This window comes from Coturnix japonica, chromosome 10, assembly GCF_054131305.1.
Source record: "Coturnix japonica strain WE chromosome 10, WE-NBRP24, whole genome shotgun sequence".
In the NCBI taxonomy this organism is placed as follows: Eukaryota; Metazoa; Chordata; class Aves; order Galliformes; family Phasianidae; genus Coturnix; species Coturnix japonica.
The window spans coordinates 3027222-3050320 of NC_140672.1; the positions used below are offsets into that span (position 1 = coordinate 3027222).

At 49.2% G+C, this 23099-nt stretch overlaps 1 long non-coding RNA gene across 1 annotated transcript; it reads left to right on the forward strand.

Annotated features, from left to right (window-relative positions):
- The first annotated feature begins 21339 nt into the window (after positions 1 to 21339).
- LOC116654336 (uncharacterized) lies at positions 21340 to 23063 on the forward strand. Its single transcript, XR_004309510.2, has 2 exons — positions 21340 to 21578; positions 22186 to 23063. It is a non-coding gene; the product is annotated as an uncharacterized LOC116654336 (long non-coding RNA).
- The last annotated feature ends 36 nt before the right edge of the window (positions 23064 to 23099 follow it).

Consider the following 23099-nt stretch of genomic DNA (forward strand, 5'->3'; position numbering starts at 1 on the left):
GACATTGGACCCCCCCTTCCCCTTCATTACAATGCACTGTGTCTATCTCACAGCTGGGGACATAGAAGGACTCCTGAGTGCTGACCAGAACCTGTTTACCCACAGCACATCGCCTCCTGCTCTTATTTCTGGCTGTTCTATGGGCAATGGTACCAATAAATTAACAGTATGCATATTAGCATGGCACCCTCCTTGCACAGGATGTCGTGCAACAGTTTTGCTGCCAGCTAGATAGAAAGGAATGGAACAGAAGCAAGCCAAAGCATGAGTTATCCCTCATTTGGGGCTATTTCAGAAGCAAGCTGCAATGTTTTGTGTTGTCTCAAGGAGAAAGTCCCAGCAGTGCCCATGGGCGCTCTGACCACAAGCTCATCCCAACCTCTACTTGTCACCGAGCAAAATTAGGGCGGATGAAGTCAAAGTGAAACCCTCTCCAAGCAATTCTTTGTCTTAGCTACGGTTCTTCCCCAATATATTCTTGCTACAGCTACACCAAGCCCCTACCATGCACTATTCATGCTCCCTGTGCATAGGATGCATAGGAACCCTGGAGAAGCAGCAGGCAGCAGCCCAAACCCCAGCACATCAGCAGCGCTTTGCAAAGGGAAAACAACATTCCCACATCCAAGAAACAGCCTGGCCCTAAAGTCCAAACCTAGAGCTGTGGGCAATGCCCTATTGATCCACCAGCAGCACCAGCACAGAGTGCATTCAGCCCTGGATGATATCCACATCCCCTTTTACAAGGGGAAAGAGCACAGAGCTGAGGTGACAGCAGTAATTCTTTATAATCCTTTTGCTGCGGGTTTGGCTTCACCTCCAAAGCCGAAGCAGAGGTGAAAGGGAGGGAGGGATGGGGCTGAGCACCGCCGCTCTGTGCAGGATCAGTGGATTAAGCACCGCACAAAAGACCTGCCAGACATCATGCAAAAGTGTTTAATCAGAAAATTGCCTCTTGACCAACCTGAGACTTCCCAGCTGCCACGGAGATCCCTGCCTTTGTGAAATGGCTGCAGAAGGGCAGAGTTAAACATCTCGTTATTAAATCCCCGTGTCAGGGATACAACGCCTGCCTGTTTGCTTATTGCAAGGAACACGTGGGGACCCTGAGGTCCTGCAGCAGCAACAGAGCTGTGAATGAGTGGCAGACACCTGAGAGCAGCAATGATGGGCTGTAGGTCAGAGCAATCCCCCCCAACCCCCCCAAGCTTTTGGCTGCTGTGCGAACAAATGAGAAGGGTCAGAACCATGAAACCCCCCCCAAGGAGCAACATGCTCAAGCTGCTTCCACCAGATTCAAAGTCACCAGGAGGTGCTGATGCACAGAGCAAAGCTTTCCCTGTTTGAAAACTCAAGAATTCTTATAGCTTTGCTCTAAATCCTATGATTTAGACAGGTTGCAACGAGCCACGTGTGTGGCTTGTTCATTTAACACAAAATTAAGGGTTGTTTTTTAACTATCGTATTGGCAGAACACACTCAGTGTTGGAAAGTGGTCGAGATGGAGATGTTTGAGATGAGGAGCCTGTATGTAAATCCAAGCTTTCCTTTACATTTTGCTTCATGCAACTATGCTGTCACTTAGGGAAGAAGGGGGGAAAAAAGCCTGAAAGATGCATCTGCATTAGAAAAACCAGACCTCATGTATAAAGGGCTAAAATAACTGCTCGATCTGCTGAGTCCCTCCTTCTGGAGCAGATTTTCCAGGTAAAATTAAATGCATTTGATGCATGGAGCAAATTTTGCACCAATCCGGAGCAAAACTCAGCATCCTTCCTCCCCACCAGCAGCTACAACACGAGTGGGCCCTTATTTCAATGGAATCCCAGCAAATGGGATTCAGAGCAACTTCAACAAAGGCTCAGAGTGATCAAAACAGATCAGCCTAGAGATGAAAGGAGAAGGGGCGAAGCAGAGGTGAGTGGTTTTTATGCTTCTCTTTGGTGTTTTTTTTTCTTTCCCCCTCCTTTGTCTCCATCATTTCTTATGAGATGATTAAGCTCAGTCAGAAGCAACGTGGTGATTTTGATGGCTGGGAGGGCTGAGGTGTTGAGCTGTCAGGAAGCTCTCGGTGTTTAGCATCTGTAATAACTCACAGACACTGTGACACGGAGCTGCTGTGCACACGCCAGCCCCAACCAAACACAGAGCTTTGTCAGACAGGAGATGCAGATGCTGCTGTCGAGCCTGGTGGGTGATGGCAGGAGATCAAGGGTGAAGGCTTAGCAGGTAGAAAGGAGTTGAAATGGGGGTTTGCAGCCATATAAGTGCCAACGTGACCCCAAGATTTCCCGGGGAAGGAGGCAGAAGAAACAAGATGAGACTCCAGCATGGAGCTCTGCAGCCACCAATGGCCTTTTGCTGCAGATGGGGCTCAGGCAAGGAAACAAACTCACTTGGATATGAATTTAATCCAGAAAAAGAATGCACGTATTCCATATAGTCTTTTCCAGCAGTCAAGCTGGTTAAAGCCCAGAAAGTGCCTCATAGCACATTGCTACAGAGACTATTACACTCACTACAGCTTCGACCCCCTTGTGAACACCAGGTTAATCCCTCTGCCACCATGAGCATCATCACGTGGTCCAAGCACAGACCTATTATGAAGCTCCAAAGGAGCCCAAATCCATCCCTAGAAGCTCCAAAGGAGCCCAAATCCACCCCTAGAAGCTCCAAAGGAGCCCAAATCCATCCCTAGAAGCTCCAAAGGAGCCCAAATCCATCCCCAGACTCCTCCCAGGTAACATGAGCAGAAGCTGCAGGATGGGTTTCATGGACCCAACCACTTCAGATGCAATCTGCTCCATTACCAGAAAAGTCCTCAGTACTTGGATGAATGCAGCACTTGGTCACTTATACAAGAGCCAGGCAATGCTGGAACTCAGTTGCAGCTCATGGGGACGTGGGGACACAGCACTCCCAGTGCCATAATGCAGCATAATTGGCCAGCAGTCTCCATCACTCCACTGGGAGTGAGAACCATCCTCACCACAGTAATAAAAAGGGAGGGAAGAAAGGGAAAGAAAATAAGAGAATTTTAGCAGAGGTTGGCACAGCACTTCCAATGGATGCTGGCACTTGGGCACGCAGCTCTGACAAGTGCATGGATAACTGCAGCACTGATGAGGGAGCAATGGATGGAGACAACAGCAATAAAGCAGTGATGCATGCTAAGAAGAGCCTCACCTGCATGGCTCACTTCTGGATATAGAGATGGGAAGGTGTGTTAGCACGCACCTGGGTTGCTTTTTTTCCCCCTAAAATTTAAAGAAAGCAAAGCCTGGGGATGGTTTGAAGTTCAGTAGAGCAAAAGACATCGCAATTACAGACAGATGCAATTACACACAGGCAGGGCAATGCAGGGAGAAGCGACGCTCAGGGCTGCTCGCATGGGTGCAACCAGCGGTCCTCCCCTCCCCATCCTCCCAGAGGGGGGTGCAATGCTCTCAGCCTCTAATCGGGACTGAGAATAAAACAAAGCTGAATGTCAAAGCAAACCAGACACGCACAAAAAGCCCAACAAACAACAACGTTGCTCAGCTTCACTTCCTTGGCACCGCTTCCTCTTTCGGGGGCTTTTGAAGAAGACTCAATCATTTCATCTCTCTGTCCAATCTGGCACTAAAAATAAACTGCTATTTTCCTACAGGTTTCTCAGGTACAAAGCGCTAAGCCTGCTTTGTAATTTATTTGAAAGAAAGGAGTGATTTTCTTTTTAATCCCCTTAAACAGCATTTCCTCTCCCCCCCCCCCCCTTCTGCAATGTGCCAAATCTCAGGGATTTTTATTTATTTATTTTCTTAATTTTAGAAAAGAAATTAATGCATGGAACAAAACAGCACTGCAGAACAAAGCGGAGAGGGTTTATTTGTCCCCAGCAAAGGAGCTGAGATGACAGACAGACGGCCTTCCGCTGCAGGTACAGACCAGATTCGCATTTTTCTTTCTGTCTTTGATGCTTCAAATTAAAAAGTGGCAGAAGACTGTAATTAAAATATATATAAATATATATATATCCTGAGAGCCAGTGGGATTTTTGCATTCATCTGATGGCTCAGCTGTTCTGCTTCAACATTTAACCCTGCCAATGATAACTCCCCATGCAGTCATACCTGAAGGCAGACTCAACCTGAGCCCAGCAGATCTCCCACCCAAAACCTTGCCAAGCCAAAGGGCTGAAGGTCATTTCCATCCCCCCCCCCCACCTCCACCCTATATGCTCCCAGCCTTCGTGCCACGCAACTTCTTGCTCCCTACAGCCATCCCTGCTCTCATTTTCCATCTCAGATACAAGCACAGCCCCTTGGCTGGGGAATGTGCCTCGTGCATGGAGCCGGGGCTGCTAAGAAGTCTTCAGTCTCTATTTATGGCTCTACAAATGATTCACTGAGCGACCTCGAGGAGAGTCCTTCCCCCCAGTGTGAGTCAAACCCTGTACAAGTGCATCTGCCGTCAGCCCGAGTGCACTTATCCTCAGTCCGTGCTGGTGTAAATACGGAGATAACTTGGTTCTCCTCTCCACTGCTACCCTCTACCCTGCTATAAAATGTGACTCATACTGGCAATTCTCCCAGCGGAAGGTTGCAAGGCTAAATTAATGTGTGCAGAGCGCGCTGAGATGCTGAAAATTGTTTTATGAATGCAGAGTATTAATAATATTAGTGTAGTTACCATAGAAGAGGAAGGTGATTTAGTGCTATTTGTGTCTGAGAATTGCCATGCACAAAAATGATGCCATTACCATAATGAAGAGGGAAAAAAACATTATCGAGATTTATATGGAGCAAAAGGAGGCAAGGTGTCCTCACCGAGTGTCTCTTCCCATCCCTGGTGATTTGCACATCACAGCAGTGCTGGAAGCCCCACCAGAGACCAAAGCCCCATTGGGCTGAGAGCTGAGCTACATCTGCCAGGGACAAACTGCTTCAAAGAGCTGATAAAAGGCAGTTAGAGGGGGCTAAAGCACATTGCTCTGCACTGCAGCAGCCCCCCGAGTCATGCCAAGTGAGACACACAGCTCCAAGCATCACCCGTGCTGCTGATCCTTGAAACATCCTTTGCGTCTCTCTCAGAGGTTTTAGGAAGCATTAGTGAAGCAGAGGATACAGAGCCACATCTAGCAAGGTTTTCCTCCAAGGAATCAACACTGAGGCCAAACACGCAGACTGGGGGGTGCAGGAGATGCTCCTAAAGGTCAACCCCATAGTGAAAACCAACCCACACAGCAAAATGGGAAGCAGCTCTCTGACCACAGAAACCACAGCTTGCTGAAAGTCAGAGCAAAGCAGCAGGATGAATCAGCTGGGGAAGTCTGCCCATTAAGAACTGATAGCAAAAGAAAACGAAGCAGAAGATCCGTCTCCTGTTAGCCAGATGCTTCAGCCCATGGCCTGGGGACTGCAGAGCAAAGAGGAAATGCGAGCACAAATCATATCAGAGGGAGCAGCTAGCCGTTATTTATCAAAGCAGAGCGAACAAATACATTTGCATCCATTAATAGCTCCATGATCAATTACTGATAAGAACAAACTGCTCCATCCTTCTTGATCACTGAAAGCTCGCTGCTAATTTGGTCATAGACTGCACTTTTCAGCTAATGAAACCAAGCAAATATGAATCAATCCGCCCAGGGAAATAATAATGCCTAAACTTCAAATGGAAAAGAAAGAAACCTCCTCTTCTCAATACAGCAAATTGATCATCTGTCACTTCCAAGGAGGTTCTCTGGAGTTAAGGGGATATGGCGAGATATCCTGATACCAAACAGTGACAGAGAAAGAGCCTCTTTCTTAATTATCTCCCATGGGACGGCAGAAGAAAACAGCCCTATAGTAAACACTTAAGAACTACATGCATTTATTTACGCCAGCTGCTGCCTTTGTATTTTGGAACGAGTTGGACTTTATTTCTAATTGCTTGATGGAGCGTCCCATCAATGCTGTCAACACATCATATATGGCCCTACACGATCCCCACCACCCCAATACATCATATATGGCCCTACACGATCCCCACCACCCCCAATACATCATATATGGGCCTACACGATCCCCACCACCCCCAATACATCATATATGGCCCTACATGATCCCACCACCCCCAATACATCATATATGGCCCTACACGATCCCCACCACCCCCAATACATCATATATGGCCCTACACAATCCCCACCACCCCCAATACATCATATACGGGCCTACACGATCCCCACCACCCCCAATACATCATATATGGGCCTACATGATCCCCACCACCCCCAATACATCATATACAGGCCTACATGATCCCCACCACCCCCAATACATCATATATGGCCCTACATGATCCCACCACCCCCAATACATCATATATGGGCCTACACGATCCCCACCACCCCCAATACATCATATATGGGCCTACACGAACCCCACCACCCCCAATACATCATATACGGCCCTACACGATCCCCACCACCCCCAATACATCATATATGGGCCTATACGATCCCCACCACCCCCAATACATCATATATGGCTCTACACGATCCCCACCACCCCCAATACATCATATATGGGCCTATACGATCCCCACCACCCCCAATACATCATATATGGCCCTACACGATCCCCACCACCCCCAATACATCATATATGGCCCTACACGATCCCCACCACCCCCAATACATCATATATGGCCCTACACGATCCCCACCACCCCCAATACATCATATATGGGCCTATACGATCCCCACCACCCCCAATACATCATATATGGCCCTACACGATCCCCACCACCCCCAATACATCATATACGGGCCTACACGATGCCACTCCATTAACAGATGCCCATGTGCCACCCAAATGGCAGCAGGACTCAGATATACAGAGGTGGATGAGACTCCTTCACCTCCCCACCTCAAGGAAAAAGGAGGCAAAGAGGTAGAACAGCTCAATAAAACCAACAGTATTTCTGGGTATGTTTCATTTGTGCTGCCTCCAGTTGAAAGAGGATAATTCATTAACTTGCTGTCTGTACGGCTGGCTCACTCCTTGCTTTGACTGCATTGCTGCAGCTGATTTTTGGCAGGGAGAGCATATAGGTTTATTGCTTTCTGGGAAAGGTAGGCCAGATCATTCTCCTTGGAAGCAGCGCTGAATTGATTTGTCATTATTCAAGGGATAATTTACCCAAACGGTGTGGGTGGGGATGGCTAAAGGTGCCAGGCCCAGAGCAACAGGGTGCTGTGCAACAGGGCTGCAATGCCCAAAATGCAGATATCCAGCCCTAAAATGGGTTCACCACCTCCTGCCCCTCCATCCCTTGTGTCACTATGGGGCATCTTCAGGGCACCACTTAAATCCTAATCAGAACAACCCAAATCCTCCAAGTTTCAAGCAGTTTTGCTCAACTTGCAGGCTTGTGTCTATTCATTCCCATGTGCTTGGAAGTGTAACAGGTTCCACGTGCTCCACCATCAGTGCCTCCATCCATCAGCACTGCCCAGGGGCAGTCAGCACTGGCAGTCCCAGCTTCATCTCCTGCTCACTTCCATCCATCAGCCTGCTCCGAAAGCTGGTTGAAGGCATCGTGACGCACCCTCTGAATGCAGACAGGGCTGCAGAGCGGAGCCAGAGCTCAGGATGGCCCACAGCACTCAGCCTCATTAGGAACAGCAACAGCATCCGCACTCCTTACCTGTGCATCATGCTGTCACCCGGAGAGGAGCCCACGGACTGGCACATGCACCTAACAGAGATGTTGTTTAGCAGCTTGTCAGCAGCTGTAAATTGGCCAAGGAGCGGAGCCGTTTGCATTCTCCACGGGGCTTGAACTGAGAATTAAACAGTGGCAGCGACTGCAGCTGCTGCCTGATGGAGCAAATCAATTCTCTCCCAGCCTGGGTTCATTGTGGCAGTGGCCACGTAGGACAACATTAGGCAGAATCCTTCAGGGCCAGCAGGAAAAGGCGGTGAGATGTAAGGGCAATTAACCTGAAAGGCCCCCAGAGAACAAAGGAAGGAGGCTGGGGTAGAACTCCGGATCTGAGTTCTCCATCTGTCCGCATGCTGCTTTAATTGATCTGGGAGTCAATCAAAGCAGCAGCTTTTACTCAGCTCAGCTGAACTCAGCGCAAAGCAAGCAAATAGAGGGCAAAAGTGTAGAACCAGACCCTCAGCATCACAGCCAAAGGTTCTGGCATGGGAAACAAACCCATCAGCAGCATCGTGCTCCATGTATGTTGATACCAGGTTTATAAAGGACTTCAAGTACATCTCTGCATCCAATCAGACAGGCAGCATCTGACCACACATCATCATTCCATCACTAACAGCTCTAAGTTGCATCCCAGTGACTCCAGAGCTGCTGTCCCCATGCTGAGGGGCACCCACACAGTGGGTCAGGGGCTTCAGCTCCATCTGACAGCCCCTACGCTGCAGCACAGCTCTCTGCCCTCTCTCCATCCATCCCCGGCAGCTGTTCCCAGGGCCAAAAGTAATTAGGAGGAACGGTTTGTGAGGAGGGCCATCAATAACCCACCTTAACACAGCAACGCGTGGGAGCCGGGCAGCCCGTCATAAGGCAGTGACGGATCACACAGCCAGCAGACCACAGAGAGAGGAGTCCTCAGGCACATTAATCATCCCCAATCCCAGCGTAACCCCAGAGACCTTGCCAAACATTAGCAACACTTGCCTTCATCCCTACCCGCTGCGTCTCGTCTTCCCTTGGCAATTTCTCATCTTTAATTTCCACTTTTTCATCACACCAGCACTCCCACGGTGCCTCCTCAGTGAACCAAAGCAATAGGAGCAGTTGGGAGCATTGCCCATGGGTTGAATCCCACACTATCCTCAGCTCCTCATCCCAACATCACTGGGCTCACCCAGTGCATTCAATGCCCACTGCAATACCCCCAGCCCAGAGCCTGCAGCCTCATTGCATTCGAACCTGTAATTAGTTTGCAGTGGTTGCCTTTTGCTTTGCAACACCTGTTTAGCATGGACGAGGGAAAAGGAGGGAAGTCATAAACATATCTTTAGTTTAGAAGGAAGGCAAACATTAAAAGCCTCTGACCGCCCCTTCCAAAGCCCTGTGGCTTTCTGATTTCTCTTCAGAAGACAATTCTGTTATTGCAACCAGCTCCGGGGAGCTGTTTTCTTCTTGTGAGTAGTGAACATGCAGAGAAATTACACTTCTCCTCAAGAGCTCTTACGTGCATAGAGCTGCTCAGCCAGTGCCCAGCCTGGATGATTAACCCCAGGCCGTGGCTCTCCCATTCACTCCCAGATGCTCTCTGGAGGCATCCGCTCTCCTCCTGCTTTAGGGAAGGGAGCAGATGGAGCTGCTTTCCCTCTGGTTCTTTTCTTTATGGAAAGGTCAGCTCTAGCACTGCTATCACCATACAAGGGTGCTGATGGGGAGGGGGTGGGGGGTGTTGGAGTTGTGAGGCTTTCACAAAAGAAGCCATTTCTCCACCTCGCTCCCTAATTGGGAAAGGAAAGAACACAGCTAACAACCTGCAAGTGATGATTCCCATTGTATGGGTCTCAAGGAACCAAGCTGGGGGGAAAAGCAGCATGATCTATAAGTGATTGTGCCTGATGCCTGCAGGTCCCAGGGGATGCTTGATAGGGACAAGCATTCATCCACCTGCACAGGATGCTTCTGCCCAAAGTTCTATCAGACCCCTCAGGCAAAAGCCAACCCCAAACCAGCACACAGCCATGCCCTCTGCAACCCACATAGAATCATATAGAATTACCCAGGTTGGAAAAGACCTTGTAGATCATCAAGTCCAACCACAGCCTAACCAGTACCCTAAACATCCACATCCCCATCACTGCAGGGAACAAACACAGCACAGCCTCACATCTGGGAGGCCTCAAGGCAATGAGGACCCTTATAATAACAGTGGTTACCGCAAGATGAAAGGTTGTGTAGCTAATATCACAGGTCTGCTTTTACTCCTGCACCACCGCCCCCTTCCTGCATCCAGAGCTGCTCACGTTGCTCCCTGCCTTGCTGGGAAGCATAAGGTTTAGAGATTATGATGGGGGCTAATTCCTTCCCAGAGGAAACATGCGCCTGGCTGAAAATAAACATCCCATCAGCAGCAGATAGAAGCCTGTATCCTGCAATGCGATTCCTATCAGGCTTAATCTCATTCCTCAGGCACCAAACAGTTCATATGCCTCCTCCCCTTTAGAGGATGTCTGCAAAGTGCTACGCAGCTCTGCCTTTGCTTTTCAGCACAGAGAAGGCTTCTGGGGAGCCCATAAGCTCTAAGCAGTGCTGTGGGTCAGGGGATGGTTCAAACCCTGGTACAAACCCTGGACTGTCCAGAAAAGTTTGAAGTGATGGATATTCAGTCCCAGATGCTCTGTGCTTTGCTTCCAACGTGGGCACAGGGAACATTCTTTTACCATTACTGGTTGACAAAGATTAGGCAGCATTAAAGGGGATAACTTGTCAGAGCAAGACTTGGAAGCCTGGATTAGCACCAGAAGGTTATCTCCTCTTAGGGCTGGCATGAGAGGAACAATTAGATCATTAGCCAGCCTTCCTAATTGTGCTGTGATGAAAATAACACCGGTGCCTGATGCCTCCTGAGCATCAGCCGCAGGGGACAGCTCAGTTCTACCTCCTGGAGCACAGAGCAGTTCACATCACAGCAGCTCATATCACAGCAGCTCATATCCATCCCAAGAGTTGTCCTCAAAGGCAGAGAGTTTGAGGAAGGAAGCGTTTCTTTTGTTGCTGCTACAACATTTGGTTCCCATCTTCTCTTTTCAGGTGCTCCGAAGATTGATTTTGCATCATCTGTCTCTCACTCTCTGGCCTGATAATACCACGGCACAAGCAACAGAAAGGTTACAGCATGCTCAATAGGGAACACCATTAGGGAGTGGGATGTGACAGCTGCTGCCTGCAGCTGCTCCCCACCACCAGAGCATCTGAAACAGCAAAGCCACAACACGATACAAGTTCCGGGACTTGGAGCAATACAGTGCAAGCAAACAGCTCCTGCAAATCCTGCTCCTTGCTTTCCTGCCTTGGGCAGAACTGCAAGAGGTACAAGGCAAGGGTGTGCTTATGATATTTAAATGAAGAACTGGGACTTGCAAGCCATGCCAACCTTGGGTGGGCATTAATAAGGACACAATTGGTATCTCCTGCCTAAAGCTGCTGTGAAAGCTGGTGGTATTTCAGCTCAGTGCTCAGCACCATCCAAGTGATGGAGTGATGCAGGAGGGCTGTACCTCACCCCATCTTCTGCACACCCAGTAAAGAAACCACCTGAAGCAATAACTGAAGCAGCCACAAACCCCCAAATGCAACATCCCAAAACCTCCCTCTGAGTACACCCAGAACGATTCATCAGTCAAACTAAACCACTCCCTTTTAAATCCTCCCCAGATCCACTCATCCTCCAGCTGAGCGCTCCGGGCTTTGGGGAGGGATAAGAGACATCATCCCAAAACACGGCTGTGAAGGGGATTTGGGCATTGAGCCTCTCGGGGCTGAGCTGAACGATCCCACCCTGAGCTCCATCCTGTGCCTGCACAGCTCTGGCTCTGCACGTCTGACTCGTGCCATCTAGCGCTGCCAGCGGGGCGATACACGGGGAGGGTCGCGACATCGGGATGAGGCTGGGAGGCAGAAACCAATGAGGGGCACAAGGGGGTCAGACAGAGAGCAGAGGTCAGAGGAAAAGAGGCTTTGAGCCGCCGTGTTGTGCGTGGGATGGAGAATAAGGGCTCTTTCTCCGTTGTCTGCTCGGTGCAGGATGCGGCTATGGGGATGAGCAGCCCCAACGATCTGCCCCTGACCCCTGTTTGATGCAGGGGCACAATTTGAGCCTGGAGGAAAAGCAGCCACCAACCACCCCAGGCTCATCACCACCAGGAGCCCCTACACAGGGCTGATACACCACAGGGGTTAGAAATCTGGGGCAGGGAGACCCCCAGCTGCACCTCATCCATCCCTCTGTGCACCCACATAGGAACAGCCTTATCACCACAAATGGGAAGGGCTGCACTCATCCATCCATCCCCAGGCTGTTTGCTCACCCATCCACCCCACGACCACCTGGACACCCCCTGCCCACATATCCATCAGTCATTCAGTTGCAATGAGTTACCCAGACTTGTGTCAGCCAGCAGCTCACCTCAAAACTCCCCCCCTAAACCTCTCAGCTATTTAAAAGTCATAAGATTAGGTCAGAAGGGAACTCTGTAGACCATCAAGTCCACCCTGTCTGCTTCAGAAGGTTCCCTATAGGAGACTACCCCTTTTGGGATGCTCAGCTCCTTCCCCACTGGCAGGTTGGCAGAGCTTTCCTCCCAATGCTTCCACTGCAAGCAAAACTATTAAGCAAATTTGTTATTGACTGTTTCATATTAGGCTACTTTCCCCCCCCTCCCAGTACTTTCATAGCAACACAACTAATAAAAATGCACTTTCTGGATTTATGGGTTCGTAAAAGTGCTTTTGTGTACCTCGGGGAATCAGGGGATTAGAGCCGTATTAAACATCTCCAGTGAAAGTGCCACTCAGGTGAAAAAGGGGGGAATTCAAGGGCAAGGAACAAGTGAGAGCAAACGCGGCGAAAAATATGGTTTTAATATATTATCTAAAGAATAAAAAGCTCATAAAAAGTTATCACCAGGAGGGAGGAATTCATAATACCACCGGCTTGTGGGCTCTGCCTGAGAGCTGCCTTGGAGATGAGAGCCATTAAGGGAAAGGGGGGCACCAATGCGCTCCAACCTGGATGGAAAGGGACCACAGACATTCCCCCCCTCCTCAAAATGAAGGTCCAATGGAAGCAGAAGTGTCCCCCATGGAGGCAGAGGGTCGTGGGGGGCAGAGAGGGGACCCAGCACAGCAGCAACCCATTGCTGTGGGTACCACTGGGCACCAGGCTCAGCTGCAGCCTGTTGGAAGTCAGTGTGCCATCTCACCTGCCACCCAAGGCCTTGAGTTTTACAAGGGGAAATTCTCATTCCAGATATTTAAAGACTCCTTTCCCCTTCTCCACCCTGCCTGAAAATGCAAATAAAATAAATGTAGAAATGAAAAAAAAAAAAAAGCCTTTGAGGATGTGGTTAAAAGCATCTTTTTCCACCAAGCAATCGTTTTCACAGGAAAAAAAAAACATCGCTGCTGACATATCATCATTGAAGCCTTTGATTTCAGCCCAACTGCTTTTCCATTCCAGTTTAAGAAATTCCAAGCTCTGCCCCCATAGGTGATCTCATCATCAATTCAGGGGAGATAGCTGGGATTTGCTGATATGAGAGCAGAATCTACAGCGCTCACTAGAAAGTGCTTCAGGATCTGTTACCACCTATTAATTTCCTTTATCTTCCAGCCAGATTTCACACCATTCCCTATTTGCTTTTCCACCTATTTACCTGTCCTTTTCAGGATTGAACCAACTACAGCTGACAGCCCTATGCCCACCTCTGGCATGAAGGTCGGCTCCTATGCTGCATTTCCTCCTCCCTTCCCTTTGGCAAAGAGCCCTGGGAGGAAGCTGCCCACAGAAAACAACTTGATTTACTCCCAGACATCTGAATAGAGGGATATACATCGCCGTAATTAATCCTCCGGGGGCACTAATGGCATCGGCAGCACTCCGCTGGCATAAGTCAGTTGCTACTAAACAGCCTGTGTTATCTAACAAATGCATTGCAAACCCAGTAAACATCCCTCGTGATGAGCACCACTAAACTGACTGTAAATCTGCCCCCACCTCTCAGCACATACAGACACATGCACAGGAGCACAAGCGGAGCATCCCTCCTCCCTGCACCCATTGCTTTAACCAGAACTGGCATTTTTTCCTCCTCATTTCAGCATCCAGGAAGGTGATGATTTTGATGCTACCACTATAAACTCCTTTGGGCAGGGCACATCTCTGGCTACTTATCCCCCAAATCCCATTATTAGAACAAAATCCCCTCCGCTACACCCAGTGGCAATGCACCCCCATCCCCAAACTGATGCTTAAGAGGAATCTATGCTCCTTTTCCCTATGAATCCTTGAATTCTTCCTTCCTGAGGTCACACTGCTTTGCTGCTGGGATGTTTCCCAGCCCACTGAGCAACCAGCAGTGATGTGAGCACTGTTCCAGCCCCTATGAACCGCCACCCACCCAAACACCTGCACACAGCTGGCAGCTCTCAGCTCTCCAGCAGAGCCCCTTTACAAATCTCAGCTGGGCATTTCCCTTCTCCTCCACCTGCGCTATCACAGCGCTGCAAAGGACGTCCCGCTGAGCAGCACAATCTCCCTCTGAGCCACATCTCATGGACTCATGGGGATAGAGAAAATTCCCTTATTCTGCTTCAGAAATAAGACAAAAGCCCACGTTGTTCTTAGACCCCACGATGCAATAATAACAGGCTCTCTGATGACAAAAAAGAGGAAGAGAGAACCACATGAAACAGCAGGCGAGAAGCATCCCATCTCAGCCCCGTTAATTCCGCTTATGACAGCCCTATCATCCCCATCACAACAAGATGAACGATAGGACACATTGGGAAATATTATCTTCCTCTTGCAGAAAGACAGCGTGAGTCCCAGAGGCATTTAAGTCATCCATTACCCCCCACACCCCCCAAATAAAAGAGAAGAATCTAATGCAGGATTAGTGAGAAGCTCTTCCCAGAGCCACCGCTGCATCCAGCTCCCCCGCAGCACATGGCCACAGCTCCATGGATATACTGGAGCAGGCAGTGGGCTGCGACAGCCACCCACAAGGCTGCTGTCAAGTAACATCACGCATCTTCCCATTTTCCCAACTGTATGTTAAGAAAAGTCCCTGTTTGGCCCATGGCAATAACCAGATTGTGCAGTGGGAGCCATCTCCCTTCCATCGCTTCTAAGATGGGAGTTTCTTAAAGCTGAGCTCTCTAGATCTGGAAATGCCTTGTGTTCATGTACAGCCTTGATGTGGTGGATTGGGATAAAGAATAATTCCAGGTGGTGCAAGGCTCTGCTGTGTGAATATATAGCATCCAAGCTCTTGCCTTCCTCAATGCAAGCACTGGAGGTCAAAGGGAAGGGAAGAGCTCTAGCAGATGTATCACAGCTATAGATTATGTTGAGACCATCAGCTGTTGGAAACAGGGATCTATTTCAATAGCACCACGCTGTTTTACACCTCAGACATGTCAGTTACACATGCACACAGCATAAACGGTGGATTAAAAATCACTAGGGTATTGATTTTCATGTTCCAGGCCATAAAAACCATCTGGGATGGGAATTAATATCTCCCAGCCGCACTGATGTCAGTGTATAGAGGACAGAGCAGGGCTTGCCCCAGCCCTGGGCACTGATGGGCAGCATTCCTAAGCAATGCTATGATATGGAGCAGCCACCAAATGGCTGCAAACTTGGGGAGGGAACACTCAGATTGAAGTTAAAGACACTTCAGTTAGGGGGGAATCTGGGTAGCAATGTGTGTTTTAAGTGCAGGTCTGAAGTGCTGCCTCTCCAGATGGAGTTTCCTTGCATTGCCAGCTAGAAGGGTTTGGCTGAGCTTTATTTTAACTAACAGCAAACTTGCTTGCAAGCAAGTTGCCTGTTGCAAAGCATGCAGCACCTCCTGCAGCACAGGACAAAGCTTGCAGCACTGATGCAAGCACCACGCACACCCGATCCATGCACAGCAAGCAGCCACTTCGCTTGAGAAACACATTCTCTGTTGATTTTCTTCCTTTTTTTTCATAAGCAGGAACTTAATTACAAGTCTTGAAAGCCTTTGTGAGCGCTAAACTCCCATTCCCGTTAATAGAAGCAGAGTCGGAGGTATTTGGATAACAGTAAGGAGAGGAGAGCTGGGAAGTCCCAGACACTGCAGATAAAGACAAGGGGAGCATCCTCTGTACCCAGCAGGGAACTTTCCTGCCTCTTTCAGACAGGACTCTGCCTTTGGGAGCTCCATTTGTGGCTTCACAGACAGAAGCAGAGGCTCCACTTATCGCTCCAGGATTAAAAGAGCTCTATTGCCTCCTGGAGACAGTGGAACAGTTTCTAAGTACGACTGGTTCCCTATGTCACATCACCCTTCTGCTTCAAAACAGGCACCCACCCAGATGCCAAACACGTGGATTGCAAAGGAGAGGGGCTGCAGAGCCCAAAACGCAACCCCGAGATATTAATACAAGGAATCGCTCGCTGATAAAACTTTCATTATTTCCATGTTATTGTAATTTCATGCAAACTTCTCCTCGCTGACTGCCACTACACTCGTTCAGAGCTGGATCTGCCCCCCAGCAACACTAATAATGGCTTCCGGATCATTTTTATTCATTTTGTGTGTTTCACTCACAGTACTTCATGTGACTTATGTATCCCCTGAAGCTCATATTTCTCTTTGAATTGCAGGGCAAGCCGTGGGTTTTAACATTCTGACTGCACACGCATTCTCCTCTCCCTCAAAATGAAAGATCATTTGAACTCTGAATTGCATTAGCATGACATTTTTCTACTAAATTACCCTAGCTGAAAAGCAGCCGCCCCCTTTTAACTCTGTTACACCAGCATCTAAACACTGGGGGCAACGCATAGAGGGAGGGAAGAGGTCTGAGACACTGGGGAAAGGTTTGGCATCCTCACCCCAAGAGAACCACAGACCAATTGTGAGCCTTCCAGATCCCAGACTTTGCTTGATCCTTGTCCAGGATGGACCTAGAGCACTGAGGTCTGAGCATCACTCACTGATTAGCAGCTCCATACAGCTGGGATGGCTTATGACAGCTGCATGGCTCCTATAGACCTCAAATACCCCTCAGGTGTCCTCCTGCCCCTGCTGGGTAGTAAATTACAAGCACCACCAACACATTGAGACTCAACACTAAATGCCCACAGCTCTTGGGTGGTAGGATACCAAGTCCTGCTCAGAGACCTCTACATACATAGGAACCAGGACAAGAGGTACACGATCCAACCCATACCATAAGTTGCACTCATTCAAGACAACCACATGACATCAACTATTGATCACCAATACAGTGGGCACCTCTGTTGGCTCACACTGCTCTACCTCCATCCTTCAGTGGTTGGATGCAGTGACACAAGCACTTGACCATCACATTTGGCATGAGGAGACATCTCCACATCCACGCTGCCTCCTTTCAGGTGGAGCTTTGCAGACCTCTGCCTCTCACATTTACAGGCAGTGCATTACCATCTGAAGAGGAATTTAAAGACTATTAGTCAGGGAACACAGGAGATAGTAACTATAGCAATGCATCAATCACAGCATGGTAATTACACACCACTGAGTTGCCTGTAAAAGCTGGTCTACCTGGCAGAAAATGGCAGTAATCAGCCTATTGGCAGCAGACAATACAGCATCATTTGTAATTCTTACGGCTGCATGTTCCTCATTTCACAGGGGTTGGATGCTAATCAATGAGTTGCCATAGCTACCCGACATCCCCAGCCATCAATACACAATGAGATGCAAGGAAATTAGAGGGGCTTTGAGTCACTGCTTGCTGGGGCACCTGGCTGGCTGCAAGCTCCCCTCTGAGCCATGCACACAGGTTGGCAGCTCAAAGTTTAGACAGATGGATGAACCCTGGTCCTGGCTGCTACATAGTGAGCACAGCAGCAAGAAGCCAACTGAGAACAGCACAACTAATGCCCAGTGGAGAGGTTCCCTAGAGGAGAGCATGGGGGTAGCAAAGACACTGAGAGCACAAAGCATGGCCTTCAACTTGCATGTACAGACACGTTAGAGCTGAAAAAATCAAAGAATAGGGAATAAATGGTGTTCTGAAGGTCTCATAAAGAACAACAGCAGCAGGCAGCCCACAGCCTTTGTAACGCAATGCAAAGCACAGCAGCAATAGCAAAGTAGCAAGGCCCCAGGTTGCAACAAGTGAGGATTTGTTCAAATGCAAAAACCGTGGGTATTAAAACAAAGGAAAGAAGCTGCTTACCTTTCAGAAGGCCTCAGGTACACAAGGAGCTCCAGCAAGATCCTCTCACCTCCACTTCCAACCCTTAAATGAGGGCTGGGAAGGGGTGGATCCTGGCTCCAGCCCTTTGGGTCACTCAGTGCATTGCATTGCACACAGCTGAGCTCCTTTGGGTTGGCCTTGCTTTCCCACCAGGTGCTCCATCACTGCTTCAAGCCATGATTTAGCATTGCTGCTCCAGCCTTGCTCAGGTCAAAAGTAAAACCTACCCCAGCATCACAGGTGTTTCATTGCAAGCAGGCTCATATTCCCAGGAATAGCGATGCATTTGGCTAATAACCTAATTACTTTAATACACAGCAGTATTACAAAGAAAGAAAATGTCAACTTGGACATGTTTGCAACATTCAAGCCTAGTTATGAATCAATTTCCCAGACTGTTCTCATTAAAGTAATTAAATTACCTGTTGCGTGCTGGAATCTCTTGGGAAAACATGACTGTATTTGCTCAGGGGGGTTTGGAGGTGGGACTGCAGCAACAACACGTGTCCAGGGCAGCTCCTGCTCCAGCATTAGGAGAGCACGGAGCAACCCAAAGCAGTTTGCAGACATTAAGTGCTATTTCCCTCTGCTGTGGTTTTAGGATTGATGCTCTCCTCATCTACATGGAAGGACGAGATGCACGAAGCTCCTGGCCACCACGAGAAAAGCAAGCAGGGCTCTTGTTGCTTTATCACCCTCCCAGCCCAACTATTCACATGCAAAATGCATGAGAGCTCCATCTATTAGCGCTGAGGCTCTGGGCAGCCTTTTGGCACCGGTGTGCACTAACAGGGAGCAAACAGATCTCGGTATGTACGAGGAATAGGACCACAATAGCCACTCAATTGAGTGGAATAGACACTCAAGGCTTTGGCCACCCTCATCTCCCAGCCAACCCCTCCCCATTGTGCTATGAATGAGGGTTTGGCTTCTACAGATCCACTCAGGATGCTCAGAGTTAGAAAAGGACTTTCTTCTCTCCCTCCACCCATATGGAAATGTAGGTCCCAGACCTTGAAAACCCTACAGAAACCAAAGCAAAATGGAACATCACGGATGCTTGGGGTCCAGGCTCGTGCTCTCACAGCACTTTGTTGCTTTTCTCTTTGGAATGAAGCACTTTTCCCTGCCTCAATCACTTCTCCTCCTGTCCCTCCCCCTCCAGGATCGCCCCATATTGTCATAGCGCACCGTCCCTCCCACATCTGGGACAGGAAGCGACTTTTTCCTCGTTATTACAACTTCTTTTTGTTGCTGTTCTTTGAGAGGGAGAATTAAAGCGGTTGGCACCGGGGGACGTTTGCAAACAGCACCAGCAGCCTCTTGTGGGCACGGTGGGTCCTGCAGCCCGGAGCTTTGGGATGGTGAGGAGCTGTTTGCTCTCAGAAAAGGCAATGCAACAATGCAACCCAGATCTGATTAGCAAACTAACAAAATCAACCAGGAATGACCTGATGAAATCACCTTGTGACTAAGCAATTAAGCCAACGAGCTCCATCCCCACTCTATTGCCGCAGCTGAGCGCTGATTTAAGCCACTCAGTGCTGATAAGCCAGGCTGTCTTCTCAGCGATCCTATTTTCTCCTCTGGTGTCTCTGTTGCAGCACAGCACAGCCAAGATGTTATCTCACAGCAAAGGGCTGCTGAAACCAGAAGCAGCTCAGCCGGCTCCCAGCTCACCTGGGACTTAACTCAGAGCACTGCCTTTAATTTGCTTCCACTTATTAAGCAGAGATACAGGAAGAGATGGCCCACAAGTGCATTAAGGACCAAGTAGATGTGAAAGGGGGGTAAAATAGCTTGCTAAGAAGATCTAGATCCAAGGAGTGGGCCAAAAAAAACCACGCTTTTCTGGGGCATCACCCAATTCTGCAGAATTTCACCCATTGCTGCTGTGTAGTGCTGGTCAGCTGCTGCCTCCCCATCCAGGCTTGGTGCCAATCAGCCTGGAGCTGATTCAAACTGTTCTGGAGTGAAAGCAGAGAGGAATGCTGCTTTGGGTCTTGCCCTGATTTAGCGAAACCAGTTTGTATTGGTGTTTATGCAGAGCCTGCTCTGATAAATCTCCAGATTACCACCCGTGTTTATAAGTGTTTTAAATTGGTTTAAGGGATTCTGCTGTGCAACGGTGGAGCTGGAGCAGTAATTCACACCGGGGACAAACAAATAGACAAGTGCTGGAGGAGGGCTCTAATCACTCAAGCTGACTTCAGGTGTGCTGCTCACCTCAACATTGGGGGGGTTCTCATCCTGAATCCCTTTCAGCCCAGTTTAAGCATCCTATATTAGAGCTGGGATAAAAGCTCGTTATAAACACTCTTCTCAAAGCCCAGCTGCAATGCTCCCTGTTTTCTGTGCACTTGCAGTGGGTGCACCACAAGGGGAGACAACCCAGCATCCCCCAACCCAAAACTCAGCATTCTGTTTTAGAGCTGAACAGCCTCATCCCCATCTAATACTGCTCTCCCCCCCCCAACCCCAGCCATCCTCTTGTAGAGGGACCATGTCCTCCATCAGCTGCTCCCATCTTGTCTCTGTGAGGTGCTGAGCTGCAGGAACCACAGCCCTGGCACCCCATAAAAGCAAGCAGAGAGACGCATGTGATCATTATGCAAAGGACTCGCTCCTTTATGGGATTTGGATTATGGTTTGTAACAGACAGAGCTTAACAGCAGAACGCATTTGGTTTTATGGGCGCCATAAAGACGAGCGGCCTCGCACCTGGGAGAGAGCCAAACAAACTGGGTAGAAGCAACAGGAGGGTATTGCAGGGCCAGGAAAACCCAAAAGCAAGGAACCCAAAGCTCACATCCCAAAGCCATTGTCCCAAAGCCAAAGGTCCCAAAGCAAGGATCCAAAAGCCAAGGGTCCCAATGCCAAGGGTCATACCCAAAGCCTAGTGCTGCAGGAGCTCTGCAAGGAGCACTCCCCAGGTGTCTGTAAGTCTAGAGGGCTGAGCAGGAGGGTGACAGGGTGTCAGGCCCAGCTGCAAATCTCTTTTCTTGTGGTAATCATCAATGCTCCCACTGCCGTGAAAATCAAATTACGCGGTGCAGAGATAAGGGTCAGTCCCACACCGAGGGAGGAAGGGGTGGTGGGGTGAGGGTGTGTGGCAGCTGCTTATCACAGGGACGCAGCAAGGATGGAAAATACAAGCGGAGCAGCTGGGGGTGAGGTGACTTTTGCATTGCTTGTTGGGAAAAGGAAAAAGACCTGGGGATGATCAGTATCTCATTGCCACGCTCGAGCTCTTTTGCTCCCTCCAAGATAAACGTTACCCTCAGCCCGTCCTCAATCCCAGCCTTGTCCCTCCTCCCCTTGGCCTGGAAAGAGTTTGATAAATATTTAAGCAAAATGCTTCCAGAGCAATGCATGTTACGACACCAAGCACCGAAACCACAATGCACAGGGACTGCACTGCGCTGCTCCGCTTGCACAGATGCCCTTTGCAGCCAATCTGTCCTCAGCTGGGCCGATCATTACTGCTTTGCCTTGGGAATTTTTAATTGAAACAGCCCCTTGGAAAAACAGCCCATATGTCTGCTGCTCCGGAGAGCAGCCGGCTGCTGGCAGGAGCTGCTCAGTGATACCCCGTGGGAGAAGTCAGCTCCGTGAGTAGGATTTGCAAACACAACACCACGCTGTGCCACGCTGCTGCCTGGCAGCCCCGACCTCGCTGTAGCTGCTCTCATCCTCATTCCCTGGAGAAAATAGGAAACAAACCCAAACAACACCTCCCTTCTCGTTTCCTTCCCTCTGTCTCCTGGAGACGGCCCGTGCAGCCCTTGGTGCTTTTAGGATGGAGCAAAGGAGCATGGAGTTGCTCTCCCTTTATTCTCCTTTTATTCCCTTTGCTCCCATCCCCAGTGCCTGTGATTGCACAGAACTCTGCTCCCCACAAAGCCCTCAGCGCAAGCAGAGCATCCTCTGATCAGAGGAAATCTGCTTGGAAAAGGCACAGGGAGCCCCAGAGCCACACTCTGAAGGGAGATGTAACCACGTTTTCCTCCTCAAAGCTCCAGGATGAATTATTTAGACCAGCAGCACAGCAGCTCTGCTGAATTATTGAGGGGGATTTGGGTTTGGAGGCTGATGAAGCAGAAGCAAACAGAGCTGAGCACTGAATAGTCCCGAGAGGAAGCTGGGTCCTTTTTATCTTATTATTCACCCCATACTCAGTACAAAACCTTGAGAGCTAGAAACTTTGTTTGCTTTCAGAGCCCCCGCAGTGAAATGGTGCTTAGGAGGAATCCCTGTTGCATGAGACCTGGGCTGGGAAAGCAGGACGTGGCGGTGTGACTGGCGCAGCTCATCAGATGAACACCACAGATCAATAATGAGAGCCACACAATAACATATCACTGTTTTGCAACATTGCCGGGCAGGGAGAAGCTGCTTTGTTTAACTGCAAAAGCAAACTTTGCTTTGAGGCTCTGGGGACGTGGTCTGGGCTTGTCTCTGTTTTAGCATCAAGCAAAGGAAGAGGCTGCGAAGCGACCGAGGAGATGAGAAATGGATGAGCTCTTATCATTAATTTTAATGGGAAAGGAGCGGATGAATCCCAGAAGTGGGAGAGGAAATTTCAAGCTGCCTTTACGAGCTCTGGTGTGATACCATTTTCTCATGACCTTTGGTCTGTTTGTTACTGCTAAACTGCCTGGGAGCGAAACCCTCGAGCACAGTGCAATGGGATCGGGGTCTGAATGGGGCTGGGGTTGAATCTCAGCCTTCATCTCCCCCACTGAGACCACTGCTGGGCTGGGAGAGCCGTGCCAAGCTCAGTGCTCAGCACAGCTTCCATTGGGAGGGCTGAGCGTGGTCCTTGCCCTTCCTGTGCTGCCCAGGTTGCTGCTCAAAAAGCACAAAATAAAGTCCCATGTGGGTTCGGTTCCTTTTCCCATCCCTGTTTCCAGTATTGCTTCCTGGGTCTGTAGGGAGAAAAGCCATTAAATACACCTACTCCTTGCTTTTAGTGCTGACCTTATTCTCTTGTAATTTCCTTCAATTGGCACGAGCTTTTATATTATATTATACCCAATTTCAATGGATTTGTAAATAATCTGTTAGCAAAAAATAAAAGAGAAGAGCAATCTCCACTTTATGATTACTTGCTTATCTTTCAAGCTATATAC